We start from the raw sequence: 27,139 nt of genomic DNA on the forward strand, positions 1-27,139 counted from the left end.
GTAACTAGTTAAAACTATCCTTTGCTAAATATAACCAACAGGTATATATTGAGGGCAAAAAACAAACATGTATAACAACCACTATATAGATAGCATAAGTATAATGGCATACATACAAGAAAAAATAATAATATTGGTGTGTCCAAGGATGGCAAATTGCTCAAAGGGACTCTGACAAAAAGCACAAGTCTATATATCCAAAACTATTAAAGTTATAAAACCCTAAAGGCTGACAAAGAAATCAGCTAAATTATGATACATAAATAGTTGAAACTATCCTTGGCTAAATGTAACCAACAGACATATGTAACAACCACTATATTAGTGGCATACAAAGATCAAAAATATATTCTTACAACAGGTATTTTGAAAACACAAATTAAACATCGAGACTGGCTACTGGCATCCTGTTTTGAGACTATATTAACATATATATTGTTCTATCTCCAGGCTTTATATAAGGTTGCTATTTATGGACCTATTTTTCAATACGCATATACATGTTTTTGGCTGTATATTGTTTATTTGCCACTACATATTCCATTTTTTATGTTTTTACATAGTTTTTGTTTTTGTACTGCATTATTTAGAGAATTGGGATACTTTCATATCAACATGCAGCAATCGTCCCGTGTGTGTACATAATATGCATGTGCTACACCTGTGCTCACTATTATCTGCTTTGGACACAGACACTGTACTCAGACATTGATATCTATGTGTCACACAGATAAGACATGCAGCCATGGCATGTATACATGTGAATGATGGTGCACAGGGCATTGTAGAGCTGATAATACCTGGACAGCAATGTTGTGTCCATGTACAACTTGTGTTCCAGGGTGTAGCTAATCACTGAACAACAACACAGTTGCAACAAAGCCATGTATACTGCCTTTACATTGGGGCATCTACACTAGCACTGTATGGTCTTGTGCAACACATATTCTGCATGCTGACACATGTGTGGTGATTGTTTACCTTGTGATACTGACACCTACCTTCACCCACTATAGAGTATGTGTTGGATTGCTGGTGTGTGTGTGTATGTGCTGTAGTGAGGAGTGTATTACTGTTCATGTGTGTATGTGTGCATGTGCGCATGTGTGCATGTGTGCATGTGTGCATGTGTGCAAGTGTTCATGTGTAGACCGTAAAGTGTGTTTCCTGTCTTTTTCTCACAGGTGCAGAGTTATGGCTGGCCGAATGCAGCAGGGAACCTGAAGTCACTGCCACAAATAGTGCTGATGATGAGACATGTATTTTGGCACAGGGAGGTTTGACAGGGTCTGTCGTTGGTCCACCAATTGACAGTACACAGCATTCAACCCCATCTATGCACACACTCATACTGCCAATACATCCCTCACCACCAATGGCTATAGGCGAGGGACACCATACAGTTGGCACTGACCAGGAGAGTGTGGTACCCATGGCACTTGCATCCCCTCACAGCAGCCATAGCCGTATTCCTGGAATGGCACCACATAGGCGGAAGTCCAGAGGTTCTCAGGGGAGCACCGCTGGTCATATTGCCCTTGGCAGGTGTGCCCTCACTAGTCTTACGATGTCCAGTATATTCCGGGCTGTATTGCAGGCTCAGGCATGTATGGAACGGTACACCAGGCAGGGACTTAGGGTGCAGAGGGCACATTAAACTGCTATCAATGACAGCATCCGTGACCTTGCCGGTGCCATCTGGATGTACACCGAGGTCATTGATAGACGTTGGGGGGAGACATTAGATGCCCTGCACAATATGTCATCCATGAGCCAAGACCATGCAGGATGGTTGCGACATCGACGCGGACGCATGCTAGCAGCAGCAACAGCTGGCAGTGGTCGCAGATGGCCCCTGGTTCACAGCCACTCCAGTAGTGGCAGTACCAGCCCCAGCAATGCTGGGGCTGGCCTGTCCATTGACCATCCCAGTAGACCACGTGCACATGGCTCTGGTCATTCCCAGCAGGGACATGGGTCCAGTCGTCCCACCTCTGCCTCTGAGGACAGTACCCAGTCAGGGTTGGTACCCAATACTGTCCATAGCACCCCTGCCAGGCACAGGTACTTTGTCTGTGGCCGGAGACAGTAATCTGACAGCCTAGCAGGTACAGTCTGTGGCTGTCCCACAAACTACTGTATATGGCAGCCACATGGTGGAGCTGTGTGCATGCAGACACACACACATTAACCAAACACATTACATCAACATTGGCCCATGCTGTACTGTTGTCCCTCACACACACACACACACAGACACACAGACACACACACACACACACACACACACACACACACACACACACACACACACACACACACACATACACAGACATGTTGACTGGATGGGTCACTGTCAGGCTCTGGCAAACAACAAAACACCCTGTGCATATGATGATACATGTGTCGCCTCCTGTCATCTGTAACATTGATGGAGGAACAGGCTAACATGGTGCTGATGCACAGGGTGAAACTATAGCTGTGTAGCAATATTAGCAAGTTGTCAACAGGAAAGTGTAATGACATCCTTGTAGGTATATCTCAGCAGACATTATTCATCAAAGCTCTGATTGTCAATGTAGCATTGTTTACACCACTGTTAGGTCTGACTATGTATTGTCCACCCATGTGCCACTTGGCTGACATGTAATGTGTTGCCAGCATGTGTTAGTGAGTGGACAGTATGTGTGTGATGTGTGCAGTACAGATTAGCAGGTGTACATCTGTGAACATGGTGGGTGCTGTATGTACATGCATAGTGGACACATGGGGCATGTGGCATACCCTGTTGTACACATAGTGAGCATGTCACAGTATCTTTCAATGGCCAGTATGCATTCTACTACAGTTATGTACTAACATGGGTAGACATGTGTGTATGACATGGGTAGACACCATGCTGTGGGTGATACTGTTAGTATCTGTCAATGATTTGTTGTCTGCAGCATGACTATAAGCAAGCATTAGATGTTGCCCTGACAAATGACACACAGTCATAGGGAACTCAGTAACAGTTGTATCCTTCCAGTGCTACACTATAACACTAACCAGTGGTAATTACCGCCACCCATTCATGTGGCCACACCTGTTTGGCATATAGCTCCCTTAGGTACATGCAAACACACTAGGGATGTGTCCATCCACATCTAGTAATGCATGCAATGGCCTACAATCCATTCCTTGGATGGGACACATATCCTACACAAGGGTATCATATAGACAGATGCCTGTCATGTGATACATGCTGTATAACAGTAAGCCAACTATGGCATAGTCATCCACATGTACTATACTTATTATCCCATCAGTACCACATAGGTGGTAGCCCTCAACATGTATGTTGGGTACCAATGTGTACATACAGCCTCATGTTATGTCATGTGTCCCTTGGTATCCACATATCCATAGGTATTGTGGAGTCCCAAGGTGTGTCACATGAGACATTGGAGGCCTGGATGCATATACACAAGGCGGTTGTACACCTATAAAGACTGTCCATTTTTGGCAGTCGTGGTTGTGTATGAACATGCCTGACATATACCCCAGGCATATACCCTCACTCACACTACTGTAAAGTAACTGTCATGTGTGTGTGTGGCACACATGACCTTGGCCATGGATCATGACAGTGGATGGGCCTGTCACATACATACATATGTGACCTATGATCTGAGAAGCTGTGGCACAACCTGTCAATGGCAACAAATGTATTCATGTAGTATGCAGGCTTCACACCTATGTACTGATTAAGGGAACATGTACACATATATATTTGCAATGCATATACCTGATGTGTGCAATGCACTTACTGTTGTAATCATAATATGCCATAACATAGTAAAAGCAAGACCCACACTGCAATGACCAAGAGTGACACACACACAGTCAGTGTTTGTAGGATTCAACCCCTACCAAACTATGTTATAATATTAGAGAGAGACACATTAGCGCAGTGTGCTATTTGCTTTACTGGGTGTTTTTTCTTCTCTGTCTGTATTTCTAGGGTGGTGACATCATCAGTCTTTCCAAAGAGGAATGCACATCTGTGGTGTGTTTTCTCAGTCTTCAAAAAGGCCACTGCTTTCAAAGAGAATTGCACATGTATGCACACACCCCTCATGCACAAACACAGTCAGCATTATCCAGGATTCAAACCCCTACCTAACTATGTCATGATACTAGAGAGAGACCCATTAGCGCAGCGCGCTAGTTGCTTTAATGGGTGGTTTCCTTTCTCCGTCTGTATTTCTAGGCTGGTGACATCATTAGTCTTTCCAAATAGGAATGTACATCTGTGGTGTGTTTTCCCAGTCTTCAAAAAGGCCACTCCTTTCAAAGAGGATTGCACACACACACACCCCCAACACACAAACAGTCAGCACTTGCAGGATTCAAACCCCTACCTAACTATGTTATGATACTAGAGAAACACATCAGCGCAGTGTGCTATTTGCTTTACTGGGTAGTTTCCCTTCTCCATCTGTATTTCTAGGGTGGTGACATCATCAGACTGGCCATGGTAATGTGTGTACACTTTGTTTTATGCCATTCAAGGAATGGTCCATGTCGGTCATCAGGTGTCAACAGCTAGAACAGGAGCTCATAATCCTTACCTTGTGTGATCTATCTGTGGACACATCGACATTCCTTCATATGAAAACACATATTTATGCGCAGCTTGTTGATTTTGTGGGTACTACATGTGTCTGGGATGTTGATAAAGGGCTATTCAAAATGTATGTGAGACATGTGTAGCTGTGTTCAGTGATGTATGTCTTGTGTGGCTGCCTTGCAAACAGTCTAGCATGTTTGGGAACCATGATCCGGCCATGAACATACCACGGTTAGTAGGGTTGTGTGTATGTCAGTTTCCAATAGGTCAGTTTATGACTTCAACCATGATGGACTCCATGGCTTGCAGACCATGCTTCATAGGCATACTTGACTGTACATCCCATGGTGTGTTGTGCACCAACACTTGTGTGGAGTGCCATATGTTGCTGTAACACATTCAACGGTTCCACATCCTGTGTAGGGGGGGAGGTTCAGCTGACTGTTCGGGTACAGGATCTGTTTGTTCTGTAGTTTATGCATGACACATATTGGGAATTAATGTAGTCCACTTGATGCCATGCTTTTAGCATTGGGGGTAGCTGTTCATCTATTCTACATGTGATATCTCCTGGTATGATGATACGGACTATCGTCGGTGTATATATGGGCCTGCCTGTCAGGATGTCGGCATTGTCAGTCAGGTACAGCTGGTCCTGACTCATGACATATATGTATGTACATTGCTATATATGACATAGCTGTCGGGTGTGTCATGATTCAGTCTGGACTCCTTCACAGCTACTCTTTAAAGAACACCAACAAACCTGAGCACTAATCCCTGTTATACTCCTTTACACACTTAACACCCTACTGATCCTTTGTCATCTGGCTACAGAGTATGTCATGATGATATCCCGTCATGTCCAGGGTTCGGCTTTGTGTGCACTCTCCAGTCCAGCTGGTGAATATTGTGATGTAGACACAATGTCACATCTGCCTCATGTACACAGACAAGACTCTCCTCCTCACAACAAACCCAGATAAATGTGTGAGATGCACCTATAGAGACATAGAGGGTGCTGAACTCTCTCGACCCATGACTGGCATAGTCTATCAGGTGGTGAAGATAACCACACACACCACATATCAGTCTCACATATCCTCTGGCGACAGCACTCAAACCACATTATCACACATACACATACTCGGATGCTGTAAATGAACTCTGCCTAAGCAGTAGAGACCTCCACAGCAGGCACACACACAACTGCTACCCCACTACAATTCCCACATCTCACATAGTTCACAATGTCAGTGTGCCATACAGTCATTTGCCTTTGGGCTACACAACACACATAATACACTTGTGATAGGGGACACTTATCGTCAGACACACTGATGTACCACTCACCAGCCCATACAAGGGAATAGTCCCTTTGTGCTGTCTGTTGTGTGCCAGGATCTGCCACATAACACATGCAGTCAGGTCACAACAAAGCAAGTACAGGACTGGCACCATCATTGTCCATGCTGGTGCGTAAAACCTCAGATGTTACTCCCTGGACCACATGACATGGTACATGGAGGAACAGTGTCATTATGTAGCCCAGGCCAGTATGACCCTGACCTTGTTTAGCATCTTACACCCACCAAGTATGATGTCACAGTATACAGACAAACATACCACGTTTAACACTTGGCTAACAGATTGGTGTCATTCATAGGAGATACAGTGTCTGTCAGCCTGTGGTGACCTGCTCAACATGACAAGTAGCTTCACTACAGACAGCTTGCACCTGTCACCCTTGGACCTTTGAATGCTGGCTAAGGCTCTTGCTACCACCATAGTGCATTTGTTGAGCAGGGCTCAAAAGACAAACCCACCTACATAGACATTACAGGTTAAATAATACTAAGGGTAATGCTGCTCAACACCAAATGTGTTACCCTCATATTGCGGCCACTCAGGACTCCCCTCAGTATGGGGTATAGCAATATATGTGCACTAACAGACACCTAGTTCAGGGTCACATATGCACACCAGCACTACCAGGTTATGTTTCATACCATGCTTCCTGACCACAGGACTTGGAACGGGCAACACAACTAGGGGGTGTATCCCTATACATCACAGATACACACACCTCAAGGTTAGTGGCACTGCAGTAAGCATCACAGACCATACATATACAACTACCATTGTTCAAAACTGCCTTTCAGTTTGTTGCCTACTACAGACCACCCTCCCAAACTCAGGAACCACACTCGGCTTTCCTGGGAACAGTGGGGGATATGATGGTCTTCACAAACACCATTATATTGGGTAACATCAGATACATGAATATTGACTGGGGATACTACTCAAGCCACAACAACCTCACCCTACAGTCGCTACAATTTGTACATTCATATGCTATGGCACAACCAGTCACCACAGCCACAAGGGGGAATACATATTGGACCTGATCACCACCAACATGGGGACTCTATGTTACACACCAGCAATATACCCCTCAATGGTAAGGTCGGAACATACATCTATTTCACTGGACATACATATACACTCCACACACCCATCCTGGGTAATCTTGGTGAACTTCTGATGAGCCAATGTCTCACTTCACCAAAGCAAGGTGGTATCCTTCAGAGACTGCTGAATCCTTTACATACACATTCTATGGACTCCTAGTGGACTGCATGGATTGTGCTACCCCAAATAACAGGAAGACTCACTTCTCCAATGGCAGGGGACCTGTTTGGTAGACACCAGCCATTAATGAGCTGTACAATGTCAGGAGGAAGCTACTACATGATAGAGCACAATCCCAGATGGGGACAGCATCTGTGATCTGTACTAGCAGACAGCTATGATCACTCATGTACTTATCTAAGGTCTTCTTCTCACGGACAATTGCACCAGACAAGTAGGACTATCACAAGGCCTTCATCAGTTAGGTCAGGAATCTGGGTGGACACTCACTGATATGCTGTGAGTTACTGCATACTGACTATACTTACCCTGAACCCACTGGCATAGCCAACATCCTGGCAAACAGGTTCAGTGCAGATGTCTCCCCCCATCCCCCCTAGGGAGCAACTATCCATCCCAACAGAGTGTAACCTCCCTGACACCACACAGTAACAGGTGAGTGCTGCCCTCCCCAAAGCATACATTACAGCATCAGTGTGACCAGTTGGTGTCCCGGCCTGCATCTTACACGAGCTTCATGACAGATGTAACCCTCACATTACATCACTGTGCAATATTGGAGTTACAACAAGATATGTACCCACGGAATGGCATACAGCAACAGTGTTCCCACTCCACATAGTTGGTGCCAGAAAGGACCACAGAGAATATTGCCCTATAAGCCTAACTATCCTGTTATGCAAAGCTATGGAGTGTATTGTCATTGGACTCTTACACATAGACATCAGGAAACTGCAGACACTGTGTCCTACACATTTCAGTGTTGCTGTGGGCAGATCTTGCCTCTTGAACATGTTTGTATTCTTTTGACAGTTAACAGGTCCATCAACACAGGGACAGTTGTACACATAGCCTACCTGAAGCTTGCTAAACCCTTCCACACAATACCCACTGGGCCATTATGCATAGGCTCACCAGCATCGATATGGACACATATCTCACATGATGGATTGCTTCCTGGATCAGGGATAGCACCCACATGGTCAGAATTGCAGGTGCCATGTCTGACTATACACCAGTTACACGTGGCATCCCACACGGCTCGGTCATGGGACCTCTCTTGTTCAGTATATATTTGTCTGACATACAGGCTACCACAGAGGGAATATGGCTGACCTTGTTCACACTTGACTGCAAACTGGGTGCCATGATCACCTCTCCAACTGCCACATGCATACTCCAACAGGGTCTCACAGAGATGGATGACTGGTGCCTGAGCCATGGTCTACAGCTAAATGCCATTAGTTGCATAGTCATCCCCTTTGGGAATAACAACATGCCCACACATTAACACATAGGTAGTACTCCATTCAATTTGGTAGGTGTTGTTAGGTGATTGGGGACATGACGTGTTCGTACTGTCGCCTTTGACTTTCACATTGCCACAGTGGTTGGACAGACCTTCTATATAAACAACCTTATCCCATATGGTTTCACATCTAGATCGAGTGATGTCATTGTGCCCCTATACTAATAACAACCATGCTTGGTTACAGTGCCACCTTTGGGGTGTACCTTACCCAACACCTGCAGCAGCTGTACTGACCACAGATACCCAAGCAACAGCCACCTCTCAACAATACCCACAAATCACATATCTCACAAAATCAGTGTGCCTCACAGTCACAGCCCTTAAGGCCAAACAACACACCAAATACACTTGTTATAGGGGACTCTATTGTCCGGCACACTGACATCCCACTCTACTGACTGAACAAGGCGAAGGTCACTGTAAGCTGCCTGTCAGGTGGCAGGATCCACCACATAATGCAAGCACTCAGGTCACTCCAAAGCAGGTACAAGTATGACTCCGTCATTGTCCATGCAGGTGTGAATGACATGAGATGTACCTCCCTGGACTACAAGAAATGAGACATAGAGAAGCTCTCTGATCATGTAGCCCAGGCTGGTATGAACCTGACCTTGGGTAGCATCTTGCCCTCACCAAGAATGATGCCAGAGTATAAAGACAACATGATCAGTTTCAACAATTGTCTACAGTATTGGTGTCATTCAATGGGGATCCAGTGTCTGTCAACCTGGGATGACATGCCCGACAAGCCACGTTGCTTTGCTAGGGATGGCTTTTACCTGTCACCCTTAGGCTATGCCTCTTGCCACCCCCATAGTGCATTTTTTAGGCGAGGCTCAAAGGACAAACACACCTCCATAGACAACCCAAGGATACAAAATATAAAGGTAATGCTACTCAATGTCAGATGTCTAAACCTCAAGATGCACCCACTTGAGGCTCTCCTCAATATGGAGAATATCGATGTCTGTGCAGCAACAGAAACCTAGTTCAAGGCTCCTGAGAGCACCCCAGCACTACCAGGTTATAACTCATACTATGCGTTTCACACACAAAACTCGGACCAAAGCACAAAAGGAGGGGTAGTATCTATATTCATCAAAGACACCTACACCTCCAGGTTAGTGGCACTGCACGAAGCATCAGAAACCATCCATGTGCAACTAACAGTGGGCCAAACTGCCTTTCAGTTTGTAGCCTGCTACAGAACACCCTCCCTATTACAGGAACCCCACTTGGCATTCCTGAGAACACTGGAGAATATCAAGGTCTCTCCTAAAACTATGTTATTGGGTGACTTCAACTACCCAAACACTGACTGCAACAACTACTCATGCCCAAACACTCTCACCCAATGGTTCCTTGAAGTTATAAACTGTAATGCAATGGAACAACTGGTCACCACTCCCACAAGAGGGAACAACATATTGGACCAGGTCATCACCAACATGAGGACTCTATGTTCCACACCAGAGGTAAACCCCTCATTGGTAAGATCAGACCATTAACAAATTTCCATGGACATCAATATCCCACCCCCACCCCCAGCCAATAAAATCACTGTATAGAATTTCTCAAACGCCAACTTTGCACTTCTCAAGACTGAGGTGGAATCCTTCAAAGCCCATGGGCCAGAGGATAATACAGGCCAATCCGCAGAATCCTTTACAAATGCATTCTATGAGCACCTGCAGGAATGCATGGATCGTGCTATCCCAAATAAAATGAAGACTCACTCCTCCAAAAACAGGAGACCTGTTTGGTGGAGTCCGGACATAAATAAGCTGTACAACAGAAAGAGGAAGCTACTACATGACAGAGCAAAATCCCAAAAATGGAAGGCATCTCTGATCAGTATTAGCACAAAACTTCGATATCTCATAAAATCATCAAAGGCCAGTTTCCAAAGGGAAATTGCCCTAGACACTAAAGATAATCACAAGTCCTTCTTTAGTTATGTCCATAATATGGGTGGAAACTCCCAGGTATGCTCTGAATTGTTGCATAACAGTACAAAATATACCAAAACTAGACAGCCAACATCCTGGCAGACAGATTCAGCACAAACCTCCCCCCCCTTCACCCACAAAGGAACAAATGCCTATCCCAACTGAATGCAACCTCCCTGACATCACAGATGCACAGGTGAAGGCTGCCCTCGCCAAAGCAAAAAACACAGCAGCTATGGGACCAGACGGTGTCCAAGGCTGTGTCTTACACAAGCTCCAAGAAGAATTGAACCCTCGCATTAAGTCACTGTTCAAACTTAGCCTTCCTACAAGATATGTATCCGAATAATGGCTTACAGCTACAGTGGTTCCACTCCACAAAGGTGGTGCCACAACAGACCCTGGGAACTATCGCCCCATAAACCTGACTAGTCTGGTCTGTACAGCTATGGAGCGTATTATCATGGAAGTCATAAACAAAGACATTGGGAGCCTCCAGACACTGGACTCTACCCAATTCGGCTTTGTTAAGGGCAAATCTTGCCTCTTAAACCTAGTTGATTTCTTTGAAACAGTTACAAAAGCTATGGATGAGGGCAAGGTAGTCCACACAGCCTCACCTGTACCTCGCAAAAATGTTCACCACAATACCCCACTCGGAAATCATACATAAGCTTAACAGCTTAAACATCAACCCCTATATCACTAGATGGGTTGCAAAGTGGCTCAGGGATAGAACTCACATGGTCAGAATCGCAGGTGCCATGTCCGAATACAAACCAGTTACAAGTGGCATCCCACAGGGCTCAGTTCTGGGACCTCTATGGCTCGGTATATACTTCTCTGAGGTTCAGGCTAACACGGGGGGATTATGGCTGACAAGGTTCACAGATGACTGCAAACTGGGGGCCATAATTGACTCTCCAGCTGACACAAGCATCCTCCAGAAGGGTCTCACAGAGATGGATGTTTGGTGCCAGAGCCACAAACTCGAGCTACATGTTAAAAAGTGCATAGTCATCCCCTTTGTGAAAAACAAGGTGCACACAAATTACCACATAGGTGGTAATACATTAAGTACAGAAGTAGTAATTTGAGATTTGGGGACCAATGTAGATAGTACTTTCCTTTGATAATCACATTGCCAAAGTGGTTACAAAGACCTTCTATATATGCCACCTTATCAAGAAAGGGTTCGCATCTACATCAAGAGAGGTCATTGTGCTCCTCTACTCATCAAGTCATCAGCCCCATACTTGAATACAATGACCCTTTTAGGATATACCTTACCCGACACCTGCAGCACCTGGAGAGACCCAAAAGTACCTCTCCAAGAGGATCATGGGCTACAAACAGATGTCATATGCAGCTCAACTAAGGAAACTCCAGCTCTACTCAGTTGCTTACCGCCTACTCAGAGGCAATCTATGCCTGACATACAAAGCCATGTCAAAGCCAGAATTAATGTACATGCTCCACCTGAGAAATCCAAGTCCCTTAGAGATACACGCTCCAGGGACTTAAACCTCAGCACAAGAATAAAAAGGACATGCTGGAGGGACAGATTCATTTCGCAGAGGCTCCCCTCACTCTGGAATAGAATTCCAATTCATATTAGACATAGCCCCTCGCTGACCCTCTTCAAGCCATATCTGGACACATGGATGGGAAATCGCAAATTCACCGCTGGGATCTCTTCTGTGTCCCTGCTAGACAGAGGCACAGCAAACTAATCTTAAAGGGTACCTTCTGTGACCTAGTTTAGAGAGGCACATTAGACTAATCTAATAGGGAGACAGATGCCAAATACACTCTGGCTAGGCTTACAAATGCCCTAGGGCAGATAGTCTAGTATCTACCTGTGAACCTATGAACCTATAAGTTCCGCACCAAGCAGATGTAGGGACTCACACAGCTGACCTGCACAGTTCAGATGCAGTAACTCCAGCTCTACTCATTCGCTTACCACCTACTCGGATATGATGTGTGCCTGTTGTTTGCAGTAATACCCCACCCAGAATGAATGGACGTGCTCCATCCACCTCAGGATATCCAACTCCCTTGTAGCTACACACTCCAGGGACATATACCTCAGCACAGATGTTAATAGGACATGCTGGAGGGACAGATTCTTATCCCAGGACCTCCACTCACTCCAGATTGTGATCACAGTTTCACACAGGCAGGGTCACCCACTAACCACCTACACGGGACATCTTGATGGCTGTATGGGTGATCGTATGTTTACCAATGGGATATCTTCTGTGTCCCTGCTACACAGAGGCACACTAGCTTAAACGTACATGAGCTATCTTGTGTGACCTACTATTCACTGGCACAGTGTAGTACTCTGACAGGGCTGCAAAAGCCAAACACACTCTGGCTAGGCTTGTACATACCCTATGGCAGATAGCCTACTATCGACCTCTGAACCTATGCTTCTGCTCGGGATGCACAATATTTATTGCTGATACTGTTTGCAGGTCTTTATCATCTTTGATTTCCCAGTTTCTATGAACAACTTAGGTATCTGTGGAACATGTTTGATCATGACAGGGTTCCACTATATTATATAAGTGTCTGTTGTCATGTAACTGTGTGTACAGGGCAGATTGCTGGATAGTGAGAGGTTGCTGGGTTAACACATGCAACTGCCAGATATGTGTGGCCCACTGCTGTAGTCAGACATGGCCTAAGTGTGTGAGCATGCCCAGTTCAGGCTTTCCATGTTTTGCTGCCTGACATATATCTCATTTATTCAAGTGTGTGAGCATGCCCAGTGTGACCTTTCAGTATGTTGCGATCTGAAGTCCACTACATTTCTGGATGTGTGTGAACATGACCGTTATTAACAATTATACTATGTGCGTTGGAAGTCAAGTTCTTTTCTTACTGCAGGACTCACCTTTGTGTCATAACTCAACAGGGATTATGCTGTGCCTGCAGGGTTTCCATGAGATACTTTGCATAGACTTATCAACATCCCTTCATACTGGCTGAACAGTGCAATGCTGTCATGGTTTAATGGTTCAGTACTTTAACTATGGTGCACAGTATCCTGGGTTCAAGGCCCATCATTGCTTTATATTTCCATACTGAGCAGACCAGACTGCTTAAGGGCCAGTTAAGCAAATATGAGCATGTTGGATTTTGTTCTGCTATGCTCTGCTTAGACTAGGCTTGTCCGACATTGCTGTATATTCACCAACTTTGCTGGACATTGCCCAATATTACTCAACACTGACCACAGCTGTACTAGTTGGTGTGCGTATTCTGTTTGCATATACTACATGGTGGTAAATGCTGTTTAGCACTACCTTAAATTGCTTGACACATGGCAATCATGCCTCAGGTGGTGCTGCAGGGCTGCCTATGTCGGATGTACATACTACACTCCCTGTACATGTTTGAAGCAGGTAGTGTCAACTTAGGCATCCCTTTTACTATTTGTGTGGGTCAGAGAGAGGTATCACTTCCAGGGTTCCTACTGAGCCAGTGTATGCGCTATGCGTTGCCTCTTTGCCAAGGCCAAAGCATACTGGGCACACTTCCTTCTGCCTACTGGGACAGGCTCAGGTTGTTCCTCCTCCGAGTCACGCTCTGCCTGTGATGACTTTGGCAATGGTGGGGGGCTGTTTGGCCCAGGTCTATGCTGGTCCTGCTGCAGCTGTTTTCGCAGGATCATATTACGTAGCATAGCACATACCATGACAATTTGGGTACATGTAGTTGGTGTGTACTGCAAGGCTCCACCAGATGTGTCCAGGCACCGGAACCATGACTTGAGCAGCCCAAACACACGCTCGATTACATTTCATGTTTGTGCGTGTGCCTCATTATGGCGTTCCTGTTCAGGTGTGTGTGCGTTTCTGATGGGTGTCATCAGCCATGGCTCCAGTGCATAGCCAGTGTCCCCCACTAGGTGACCATGTGGGATGTCCCCATTGGCAAATGTCTGGTACAGCTGCGTCAGATGCCAGATATGGGAATCATGGTAGCTTCCAGGGCAGCCAGCACACACATTCAGTATTATGCCCTGGGCATCACACATGACCTGGCAGTTGATGGAGGGGAAGCCCTTGTGGTTGAGGTAGACCCTACCCCGCTCACCGGCTGGTGCTTTGATGTATATGTGCGTGCAGTCTATTGCACCCACTACCTCAGGGTATTCCGCTATTTGCTGGAAGAGATGCATATTGCTGGCCAATACCTCACGGGAATTGGGGAAATATACATGATCACCGACATGTGCTGACATAGCATCCAAAAACTGGTGCAGTACCCTGGATGCTGATGCCTGTGATATCCCCATCATATCACCAGTTGGTCTCTGGAAGGTACCTGTTGCTAGTATTCATAGGCCAACACATACCTTGGTTTCCACTGGAATGGGTTCCCCTCTGTTGGTTCTGTGTGTGAGGCGTGGCCTGCACAGCTCAACAATTTGCTGCATGAGGTCTTTGTTCACTCTATAGCGCTCCACTATCTCCAGCTCATGTAGCCCCTGGTAGGTTACCCTGGGCCTGTACACTCTTCTCCGTCTCCTCACTGGTGGTTGGTTGGCAGCATTCCCATTGTCACCACCCTCAGCATGTTGCATATGTCACCTTATAACAGCAATGGCAGCCCCTAACATTTCTTTGTCACAGTAAAGCTTTTTCAGTTTTCACTTCTATTAGCTTACTGCAGTGTCTCTTGTGAGAAACATAATGGACTGTTGTGTGCAGAGTTTTAAGTGCTAGGTTGGGCTGGGCTAGTGTACTGCCTGTGTAATTGCCTGATTCTGATTGTTTTCACCTGCTAGCTTTGCTAGTACTTCCTGGTAGCTTCCTACTATTTGTTGTGCTTCCTTTTTCCTTTCTGTTTCCTCAGGGGGGAGCGCCGGGCACACAAGCGCAAACACGCCCACAGCAGCAAACACGGGTGCACACATGCTTACATGGACTAAAACTTGCTTATTCGAGTTAAAATGCATGCACACCAGTGCAAACACACTTACAACTCTTTAAACAGCCTTACACATGCTTACTCCAGCTTAAACGAGCACACTCACGCTTACACACACGCACACTGTCTTACTCGGGTTTACAGGCACGCACATGCGCGCATACACGTTGCAAGCATTTTTACAAGAAACATTAGTGATACCCACAGTGTGCACCTTCCATTTCTTAACTTTAGCTAGGATACCTAATGACACACCTCTTCCAGTGATGAGCAACTGACAGCTAACACATGCCACTCTGCTCCAATGAGCTTATGTTCTTTCATACATACCCCCTCCTGATGTCACCTATATCCAACTCTGTTACTCCCCTTATCCTAGTCTTACACTCCACTGACTGTGCTCATTTGCTATGTAGACTTGTGATTCACTATCCTTACCCTCATTTGCATAGGATTGCCTACTAATGCTTGGTTACATCTCTTAGACTGGGTTCCCCCCTTAGCAACCCCTACTCGGTAGCCATGTTGTCTTCAGCCTGCCATTGCCTTGCATTGTACATTGCAAATACCCATAGCATCCACATTTGTGGGCTTTAATTTTTATTTTCCTGGTTTTTTGGAGTGCAGCCAGTTTGCGCGAAGCTGCACTACGCTTAAACATGGAATATCGGAAAAAAATAAATAAATTCATTTTTTTTTCATTTTGCATTGGGAAACATTGCCAATGGCCATTTATTTGGCCATTGTCATGCTTCCTCTACTGGATGCCACCTTTATTTGGAGCTGTCATGGCTCCATTTTGCTATTTGCAGAACGTTACTCAGTTGTCAACTGAGTACATTTCTGCAGATAACACTACTCTTACTCGGATAGGTTCGAGTTTCCTGAATCGCAAATCTACTTTATTTGCATGCCTTTCAGCTGCAGTTGAGGTAATTTGCATGTCCTGGCCCTGTCCGTGTAAGAGCCATTTTAGGAGCTCTCTTGCACACCCCTACAGGCTGTTCCTGGATCGCTCGTCGGACATGATGGCTGCATGGAGTCTTACTCTACTCTTAGACTCTGTGCAAGCCATCGTGAGTCTGGCCCATGATCTTCATAGATACTTCTCCAAAATATATATACTTCTTCTTTTTTGCCGGTCTTTCAATTCCTTTTACCTTATTTTCCCATTCTCTATAAAACGTTTTTGGGTCATCAATAAATTGCTTATTTTGCACTTTTTCCTTATATTTGTATTTGTATCCTCTAATTCTTTCCACCTGTTTTGAAATTTTTAGTTTATTATCTCCAATAGTGCATAATAGATCCTGGTCTGTTCTAATACTGCGCATTGCTTTTATCACATCTATCTTTCTTAGTATTTTTGTTGATCTATTCCTTCTTCTATAATCTTCTAACAATGACACTTCTTGTCTTAGCTGCTTTATAGTTTTCTCTATTCGATATTTCCATGATGGTATTCGCTTTCACCCCGTCTTTTCCCTCGCTACCCTGTGTTCCTGTGGTATAACTTTATCAGTTATTAATTTAGCAGCACAGGAATATATTCTGTTTACTTTTGTTATATTGCCTGGATCTCTATGGACAGTCCTAATTACTGCATTCATTTGTTTTATCAGGCTTCTGACTTTTGGGGTTTTATTAACCTTCTGCAGTCTATTTCTCTCATGGATCTTGATATATCTGTCTTTGTCTATTAAATCAAGCAACTCTCCTCTTAACTCATTTTCTTCCATACTGAGGGCACATCCCTTGCTTTCCATTTCCTGTGGGCATTCTATAGAAAGTTCTATAACTTCTTCCTGTAACACACGTTCTTCAATTTCATCCTGTATCATCTGTTGTTCTGTCATATGGGAACTCGCTGGCCTATCACTCCTCAATATTGACTGCATCAGACTTTCCACAGTTGCCTGTTCCTTTCCTTGCTGTCTAGCTTCAAATGAATGCTTATACTGGTTTCCTGTGGAAGGCTCCAAAACAACTTGATATGGCACCTGACCAGTTGCTTCCTGTTCCACTGGTTTCCCCTTAATTTGGATATCTATTGCTCTATCCTGTTGTCGTGCTTTCTATATTTGATTTACTACACTGAATCCTTCTCTCCATTACTAATCTCTTTTTCTACTTTTCCTCTTAGTCTTCTTAATTTTTGTATTATAAAGTTTTCCATATCCAGATTCCTTTCCCTATATTTCTCTTCAAATATCTTTGGTGCATCTCTTTTTATATTGGTTAGTTTTGCTTTCTCCATTGCATAAATATACCATATTAAATCTCTTTTCCTTTCCCCTATCCATATTTCTTCTTCACATGTCTCCTGATCGTTTCCTTATTCTGGGGACTCACTCCATCATGCTGTAATGTAGTTTGTTTTAGACCTTCTACATTAAATCCTTCACTTCGCAGGCACTCCATACAATTAACTTCTATTTCTTTAACTTCTGCTTTACTAATCATCTTTTCTACATTACATCTTTATGCTATTAATCTTTTTATTGTGAAATTTTCCATATCTGGATGCCTTTGCCTGTATTTATCTTCGAATATCTTTGAGACTGCCTTCTCTAAATTAGTTAGCATGGCTTTCTCCTTTGCATAAATATTGCATCATATCAGATGTCTATTTCTTTCCCATGCTAATATTTCTTTTTTATATTTTTCAAATATCTCTAGGTTTTGTTGTTTATATTTTCTCACTTCCTCAGATGCTTCTTTTTCCAAACAGATCAAAATTTCTTGATCTATATACTGTTTTTCAAAAATATGTTGTATTAATGAACGTACATTTTTATTTGAAGCTTCTGACAGTTTTTCTGCGGAAGTATTTTTCTTTCCTCTAATTTCTCTCTTAATCATTTTGTATATCTTGTGTCTGGAAATTCTGGGCTTTTTACATAATAGTAACAATGCATTATTTCTTTCTTATCCTCAATAGTTTACTCTATCATCTTTATGGATCTTCTTTGGCCAATCAATTTTTGTCAATTTTGTGGACTGCTACTTCCTTCTACAACAGGAGGGCCATCCTCCCCCTGAGCCTGGCCTGGCCCCATTGTAGGAATGTTTCCGAATTTTGAGGATTCAACACTGTCATTTTTCCAGTCCTGGCACCAGTGCGCCTACCAGGATTCGGCACTTTTTTATCCTGGGTCTTGTTCACCCAGCTATCTTTTTTTATTTTTGATTTACTTCTGTCCATGATATATGCTATGTAAATATGGTCTATATATCAATGTCACCTTGGTGAGGTTTTGTGAAAAACAGGGTCCACCTCATGAAGGTACTCACAAAGGCATGAGGATGAATTCAGTTTCAGCACTGCTACTTTCCTTTTCTTGCTGACTTTTCATCTCTCCATTAGGACCTCTTTCCTCATACACCAAATGTCTGAACCTGTGGTACCTCTTGCAACATATCATCAGTAGGGTAAAACTAACCTGTCTCATGATGGCCTAACCCCAGCTCACGTTCCCTATTAGTGGGTGAACAATCCAATGCTTGGTGAATTTTGCTTCACAATGATACGAAGAGCCAGCATTGAATGATCATAAAGTCTTGTTGCTATGAACACTTGGCCAGCACAAGCCAGTTATCCCTGTGGTAACTTTTCTGACACCTCCTGCTTAAAACCTGAAAAGCCAGAAGGATCATGAGGCCTTGGTTTCACGGACTGTATTCATACTGAAAATCAAGATCAAGTGAGCTTTTGTCCTTCTGCTCCATGGGAGGTTTCTATCCTGCCTGAGCTCACCTTAGGACACCTGCATTACTTTTTGACAAGTGTACTGCCCCAGTCAAATTCCCCACCTGATACTGTCCCCAGAGCAGGTCATGCCCAGATGCCCGGGCGCTTGGAGCCAGAAGCAAGAGCCCCGGTGGGGCTCACCCTCTGCCTCACTAAGTAAGTGAAAAAATTATAAGAGTAGTGGTATTTCACAGGTGTCTGAGGCCTCCCACATATTCTACACCTCTCATGTCTCTTCACAGTGCCAGACTAGAGTCAATCTCAACAGGGTCTTCTTTCCCTGCTGATTCTGCCAAGCCCATTTAGTTGGCTGTGGTTTCGCTAGATAGTAGGTAGGGACAGTGGGAATCTGGTTCATCCATTCATTTTTTTATTTATTTTACATTTGTTGACTGGGCTAGTCTAACTGGATATATATATCCATTTTTAGTAGAGGCCCTGGGAGATAAGCTCCAAGACATAAACAACAAATACAAACAACAAATAGCATAAAAAATAACAACAGTCACAAATGCAGTACAACATACAGGCTAGCACAGAATGTTTAATGACGGCAAGAATCATAACAGTGCAAAATTCAGGTACAATACATAATACAGGTAGAGTACATAGTAAAGAAAGTCAGTTAATTGTATAATGATATTAATAAAGGATTTACTTGATAATAAGTATTCACAGAGGATGGAAATAATGTAATTTATAGAGGGATGAAATGTATAGTTAGTAGGAAGATATAACAGTATGTGAGAAATAAGGGATAGGCGAAGCCAAATTTGAAGAGATAGATGGTTAATCAGGTTTAGTACAGAGGCATAGCCAGTGTGTTTTGAGGAAAAGTTGCAGTCTGTTTTCGAAGAGTGATAAATAGGTAAGTGAGGAGAGGTCACAGGGGAGAAGATTCCAGGATTTTCCAACAGTATTAGAGAAGAGAGAATCCCCAGCCCTGTTGTTAGTTTTAGAGGTGTGTACAAGAAGTTTGTGTGATGACTGTAAGGACTTCAAATTTTTATAGGGGGTGATGAGGGTGGATAGAATAGGAGCATTGGAAGGTTTATAAAGAGTGTTATGGGCAATAGTTAGTTGGTGGAATTTAATCAGGTTTTGTAGTTCTATCCATCCTAGCTGCTTTATATTAATACAATGTTGGGTTCTATATGGGTTGCCTGTAGCAAATCTGGCAATGTTATTGTAGGACATTAACAATTTGCTGAGGTTATTCTTGGATATATTAGTAAAAACGGGTGAGGCATAGAGGAGTGTAGAAATTAGATGAGTGTGAGATATAGTAGTTTTGGCTGTAGGAGAAAGGAAGGGTTTAATCCTATAAAGAGTGCCACATTTTTGTTGATAGTCTTTTTAGCATTGTTGATATGGATGTCAAAGTTCAGATTGTTGTCGATGGTGATACCAAGTAGTTTGGTGGTAGGGTCTGGTGATATAATGGTACCACTGATGGATGTAACAGAAAAGTCAAAAGGAGAGGACTTTTGAGTAGGATTAAAGAGGAGTTTGTTTTTTTTGGGGGGGTTCAAAAGAAGACAATGCTGTGTGAACCATTGTTCAACTGTATTAAATACATTCTGGGTAAGAGAGTGAAGGTCATAGGTTGATGTGGATGAGCATATCAGTGCAGAGTCGTCAGCATATTGTATGCATGTGGCTTGGGGGATGGCTAGATGAATGTCATTAATAAATATGGAGAAGAGGAGAGGTCCTAGTATGGACCCCTGAGGGACACCTAGGGTAATGGGTAGGTAGGTGGATAGAGTGTTATGCCATAATACAGCCTGTTATCATTTGCCTAGGTAGGACTGGAACCATTTTATGGAAAGTGGGTCTAATGACAGGGATTTTAGTATGTTTATGAGAATCTGGTGATTTGCCATGTCAAATGTTTTAGACAGGTCAATAATGATGCACGTCACTAATTAGATGACAAAGCATTTGGCTACTTTAAGAGATTCAGCTTACTTCAGCTTCTAGGGGCAGCTCATGGTACTGGATGCTAGGCTGTAGCACCCCAATAATTAAAAAAGGAAAAGGAAAAAAAAAATGAGAAAATTTTCAGAAAGTACATGTTCCTTTGCTTCTTCTTTTCTACAAAATTTAATTTTACTGTTACCATTAGCATTACTGATGCCTTCCAAGGTATTCTGAAATAAAAATAAAAATAAATCAGCTCACTCTGCTTTCTGGGCTGTTTTCAAAAAGTTATCAGACCTCTAATCCACACCATGAACAAGGTGATCATGCCTTGTTATAGAATTTCCTGCCTTCTGCAGAAGGCAGAAATATCATAAAAAAGTGTCTCATCCAGCTGCTCTATTAAGCAGCCTGGAGCCATTTTTGTTGGTTCAAGCTGACAAAGGTGACTTGCTCAGACTGAGGCAGCCTGTGACTGAAAGTGAAAGAAGTAATGTATTTTTTACAGAAGTACCACACAGAGAACATCTACCTTTGTCTTTGTTTTCTTTTTTCATATTTTCTTTCACAATTTCACTACTTGTCTTTCATGTTCTACTTATTTAGGGTGCAGGAAATTAAGTAGTTTAAGTATGTGTGCATGTTTATGCATGGGGGCTTAGAGACTTTGAACTGTTCCAGAGTGATTTCACAGAATGCCTCTAATTTTGCCTGATATTTTGATCTGTTCTTTGCAAAGTTGTTTTCTTTTTTTTCCTGGAAAAGCTGTAAGGATTGCAGTCACCAATCAAAGGCAGACAATTGTGTTTCAGGTTTAATAGCCTTTAGACAAAGTATGCTAGTGCAAAGTCTACTATTCTAGCAATATTATAGAATGGAAGTATATCTCTGATTTTGTTTCTTTGTCACATAATATTTATCTTTCTGCTTCATTCTAGTGCTAAGAGGTTGAGAGGCATATGAAGGCAGTGGGGGTTACAGTAGATTGCACATTGCATTCTGACATGCACAAGTCAAAAACGTATAGTTGGGTCTGGTATTCATTTGATCACAGTCAAACTTCTACAATGTACAGTCACAGTAATATATATGTCTGTAATTGATAGTCACACCTATTTCTGTGATTGCATAGTTCTGCAACAAACTGAATATGTATATGGCTTTATTTAATATTTATTCATTCATTTGATCCTAGTCAGATATTTGAAGTGTACACAGTTATAGAATTTGCTGTAATTGGAGTGTGTGTGTGTGTGTGTGTGTGTGTGTGTGTGTGTGTGTGTGTGTGTGTGTTTGTGTGTGTGTGTGTGTTTAGATGACTTAAAATAGTGTAGCTATTTGTTACTGTTTTAATTTTATTACAATCTCATATCTAAGATGTGCACTGTTAATAAATGTTGGCTTTAATTACTCGATATAAGGGCTGTTGGTGAATGCAAGTGCAGTACCCTACTATCATTTGCTCAAGTTAAGTGGTCAATATACTGGCTTTGCAGAACTATTGTGCTTGATGGAATACCTTACTTTGGCTGTTTCTTTAATACACTCAGAGTTTTGCCATGTGCACAGACTATAATGTTGCTGTAATTGATAACTTTAGGGGTCTATGATGAAAATAACTATCCCTGCACTGGCCCAGTAATCAAGGAACCTCATTACTCACCACTAGCATCAGTGAGGGACGTCCACATTGGGAAGATGACAAGTGCACATACAGTAAAGTATAATTTAACTTAAGAGCACACAGAGATCACAGACAGTCTGGGGCTGATGTCTCCCTCTTTCTCCAGATCCCCAGTAAGACTCCCCAGAGGCACAGCTATAGAGTTAAGATCTCAGCTGAGTGGTCAAGCCAAAACCTCCAGCACCCTCTGTCTGTGTCCAACAAGTGCTGCGTGTCCCTGCCCAAGTAGCTCACACACACACACACACACACACACACACACACACACACACACACACACACACACACACACACACACACTTTCAGATTTGATTTATATACAAACACACAGACACTCCTGGGGAAGGCTGGCACAGGTTCACTAGCTATGCCCCCTTCTGCCAGACTATGAGGTAGTACTAGCTGCCACCAACCACTACTTATCAGCTACTATAAGGCCCTTGCCAAAGGAGTGACCAATCCTACTGTGTGATGTTACTATTATCCAAATGGTAAGTGTGACCAAGACTCAAAGGCTATTTAGTAATGGCCTATACAGTGTTACCAAATACATATGCAAGTACTCTAAAAGCTTAAATATCTCTAAACAAACCAGCCACAATTAAAAGGTTTAAATATATTTAATAAATAATAAAAGAACAAGACAATGCTTAATAACTCAGCACAGTGACTACAGAGTTGAGAATCACAGGAAATATTTTAAAATAACATTACAGGACAGTCTCACATAAATACAGAAAACATCTAAACTAATCTTTAATATATTCATATTTATCTCTAAGAGAAATACTATACCTAAATCTTACTTACAGAGCAAAGCAAATACAGATGGGAAGTGCTGATATAGATGTTTTCAGGTCCAAAAACAAATACAAAATGTATAGACTCATTCTCTGAGATACTTCTTAAATTATTATCAAACATTACTACTGGGTCAGCTGGATGACATCACTCTTTTTCACCTGCCCTCATTTCCCAGGCTAACAGAAACTTAAGACAATTTAACATTTCTCTGTGAAAGAATACTGATCTCTCAGATGTTTGCTCCGAACTGGAAGTTGTAAAACAATTAATTTTACATTTTAGATTTAGTAATTACTTTTCTCCAAGACAATAGAAAGAAACGTCTAGCTGTAGACATCCTGTCTCCTTCAGTGAAAGTGAGATAAGTGAATTGTTTTACGATTGTGTTTATTTTCTTAGAGTTTGCAAGTTAACTCTGCTCTTTCCCACTAGGGTACATTGTGGTTACATTATTGAAGCTCAGTACATAACATACAGTTCAACACATACTTCTGCACCAGTAGTTTAAAATCCACATAACATATAGTTCTCTTACATTTGTAAGACAAGCCTGTGGATCATGTTAATATTCACAAATTACATATGATTATTTACAAAATTCCAGCTAGCTAGGCTGGCAGCCTCACAACCCCCCCCCCCCACAAAAAAAGCTCAAGCTAGTTTTTCAAGTGACCCTTCAGAAATGTTGTTTGAGAGAGTTGAGCTGATCTGAGAATATCTTACCCCATTCCCTGTCTTGACAGCCCATCTGCATTGGCATTGCTAACACCACTGCGGTACTGCACTGACATATCATATACTTGCAACCCTAGGCTCTATCTTAGTAACTTCGCATTTTGCTGGCTAGCTCAATGTAACCATGTTAGGGGATTGTGGTCAGTAACTACAGTGAATTTCCTTCCATACAGATAAAGCTGAAGTTTCTGCAGTGCCCAAACTATGGGTAGACATTCCTTTTCTACAGCTGCATAGCATTCCTCCCTGAGTTGGAGCCTACAATTGAGATAAACCACTGTGTGCTCTTCTTCCTCTGAAGAAATCTGGCTAAGTACAGCCCCAACCGCATGGTTTGAAGTATCCTCCTGCACAACAAATTCTTTGCTGTAATCTGGACTGGCTAACACAGGGGGTCTTCCCAAAGCTCTTTTAAGCTTCTGGAATACCTGCTCACATGCTGGGGTCCACACTACCTCATCTGGATCATAGGATCATAGGATCATAGGAGGTTACTAGGCTATTGGCCCTGAGGCACTTATAAGCCTAGCCAAGACTTTAGGCCATGTTTAGACAAATCAGCACCAGATGCCCTTGTCCAGCAAGGACATGTGTGGACTCTCAGGGGTATATTTTCTGTTTCCCATCCAGTTATCCAGGTTGCACTTAAAAAGGAGTAAATATGTACGCTGCTTAGTGTGGAGAGGGAGTCTATTCCATAGATGGGGGAGTCTCTGGGACACAAATCTGTCCCTCCAACAAGTCTTGTTGATGTTACAGACCAGGTTGAGGCTGCACGTGCAAGTTACTCGAGTGGAAATTAACTTGCGGATATGCAGCAGTCTCATCAAGGTGGTGTCCGTGAATGCCTTGTATGTCAGACTAAGGTCACCTCTGAGTAGTCTGTATGAAACAGAGTAGAGGGATAGGGATTTTAGCCTATCTGTGTATGGTAGATGTTTGAGGCCCTGGATTCTTCTGGTGAGGAACCTCTGTGGTCTCTCCAGCGGCTGCATGTGCTTTGCAAGGTACATGCCGGAAGGGGCGTTGTACTTGATAATTGGCCTTATAAGGGAAGAATACAGGGATGTTATGATCTCTTTGTCCCTGGATGAGATATCCTTATGTATGAGGTAGGCCATGTAGAAGGTTTTCCATATAATGGAAGCAACATGGTGGTCAAAAGTCAGGCTATCAACTTGGGTGCCCAAATCCCTCACAACTGACTGAGTGCTTAGGACATTGTTATTAATGTGATAATTTGTGGGGATGTCACTCTCCCCGAAGGGGATGACAATGCATTTTTTGGTATTAAGCTTGAGGCCATGTTTCTGGCATCATTCATTTGTTTGAGTGAGACCCTCTTGGAGGATGTCCACATCACTAGGGAAATTGATGACAGCACCCAGCTTGCAGTCATCTGCAAACTTGGTCAGCCGTAGCCCACTGGTTTTGGCCTGCACCTCAGACAAGTATATCCCAAATAATGGAGGCCCCAAGACCGAACTCTGGGGCAAGCTGCTTGTTACAGGTCTACTGCTTGAGGTGGCTTCCCCAATTTTGACTATGTGGGTTCTATCAGTAAGACAGTTTGCTACCATCTGGTAACATATAGATTGATGGCTAGTTGAGAGAGTTTCTCTATTATGCCCAAGTGCGGAATAGTGTCAAAGGCTTTGGCCAGGTCTAGGTAGATGGTGAGCACCGTCTTCCCCTCATCCATGTCTTTGGTGACTGTCTCAAAGAAGTCAACCAGATTTAGCAGACCTAACCTCCCCTTGACAAAGCCAAACTGTGTGGGATCAAGTTTTTGGAGGTTGCCAATGTCATTGTTGATGAGGTCCATGATAATCCATTCCATGGCCTTCCAGATCAGGCTAGTTAGGCTGATGGGTCTATAATTTCCTGGATCAGAGGACACCACCTTTGTGTAAAGGGTTGACAGTGGCCACCCTCCACTCAGCTGGGAGGAAGCCAGTACTCGGGCTTTGGTTGAATAGGGTGGCTAGTGGTGCTGCAAGTTCCTGCCTGAGTTCACGTAGGATGCAGCCTGCAATGTTATCGGGTCCTATGGAGGCTGTATTCGTTTTCTATTAAGAGAGCAGTGATGACCTGGTCTGTAGATATAAGGGGAAAGGGCCAGGTACTGGGGATGTCTGGATTTATTGATGGGGGAAAGAGGGGTAACGTTTTCGCTCAATCTGTCAGCCAGCAAGTTTGCTATATCTATGGCATTTGTATATGTGATGTCCTTGACCACCAGTTTTAAACAGATCTGGGTGCTTCCTTTGAGGTTGGGGGCATATGTGAAGAAGGCTTTATGATTGTCTATAGTAGATGTGGCCAATTTGGTCTCAAAGTTTGGATTTCACTCGGGCTTTTATTTGCTTGTTCAAGCTAAGGAGACAATGCTTCCAACTGGCCACCTACTCCTTCTTGGTCTAGGACAGCATTTTTTTCCTTTTGTTATAGAGTTTACTTATTGCGGATGTCCACCAGACAGGTTTACTTTTCCTTTCACAGGATGATTTATTCCTGTCAGATATGCCTGATTCCATGCATCTATATAAATGCTCGTATAGTGCTTCTTATACCAGAATCAATATCACAGCACTGTTCCTGTGAAACAGACTCTAAATCTCTGAGCAATCCAGACAATGATCCTGTTGCAGAACGTGTCTTAACTTCTACTTCCATTACTGATGTTGTTCGTTATGTTCCTAAAGATGAACATTCAGCAGCGACAGTCCCAGTTGGTAGACCTAATTCTAATTTCATGTCACATAATTTG

This window comes from Protopterus annectens, chromosome 12.part0, assembly GCF_019279795.1.
Source record: "Protopterus annectens isolate FY-2018-M chromosome 12.part0, PAN1.0, whole genome shotgun sequence".
Taxonomy (NCBI): domain Eukaryota; kingdom Metazoa; phylum Chordata; order Ceratodontiformes; family Protopteridae; genus Protopterus; species Protopterus annectens.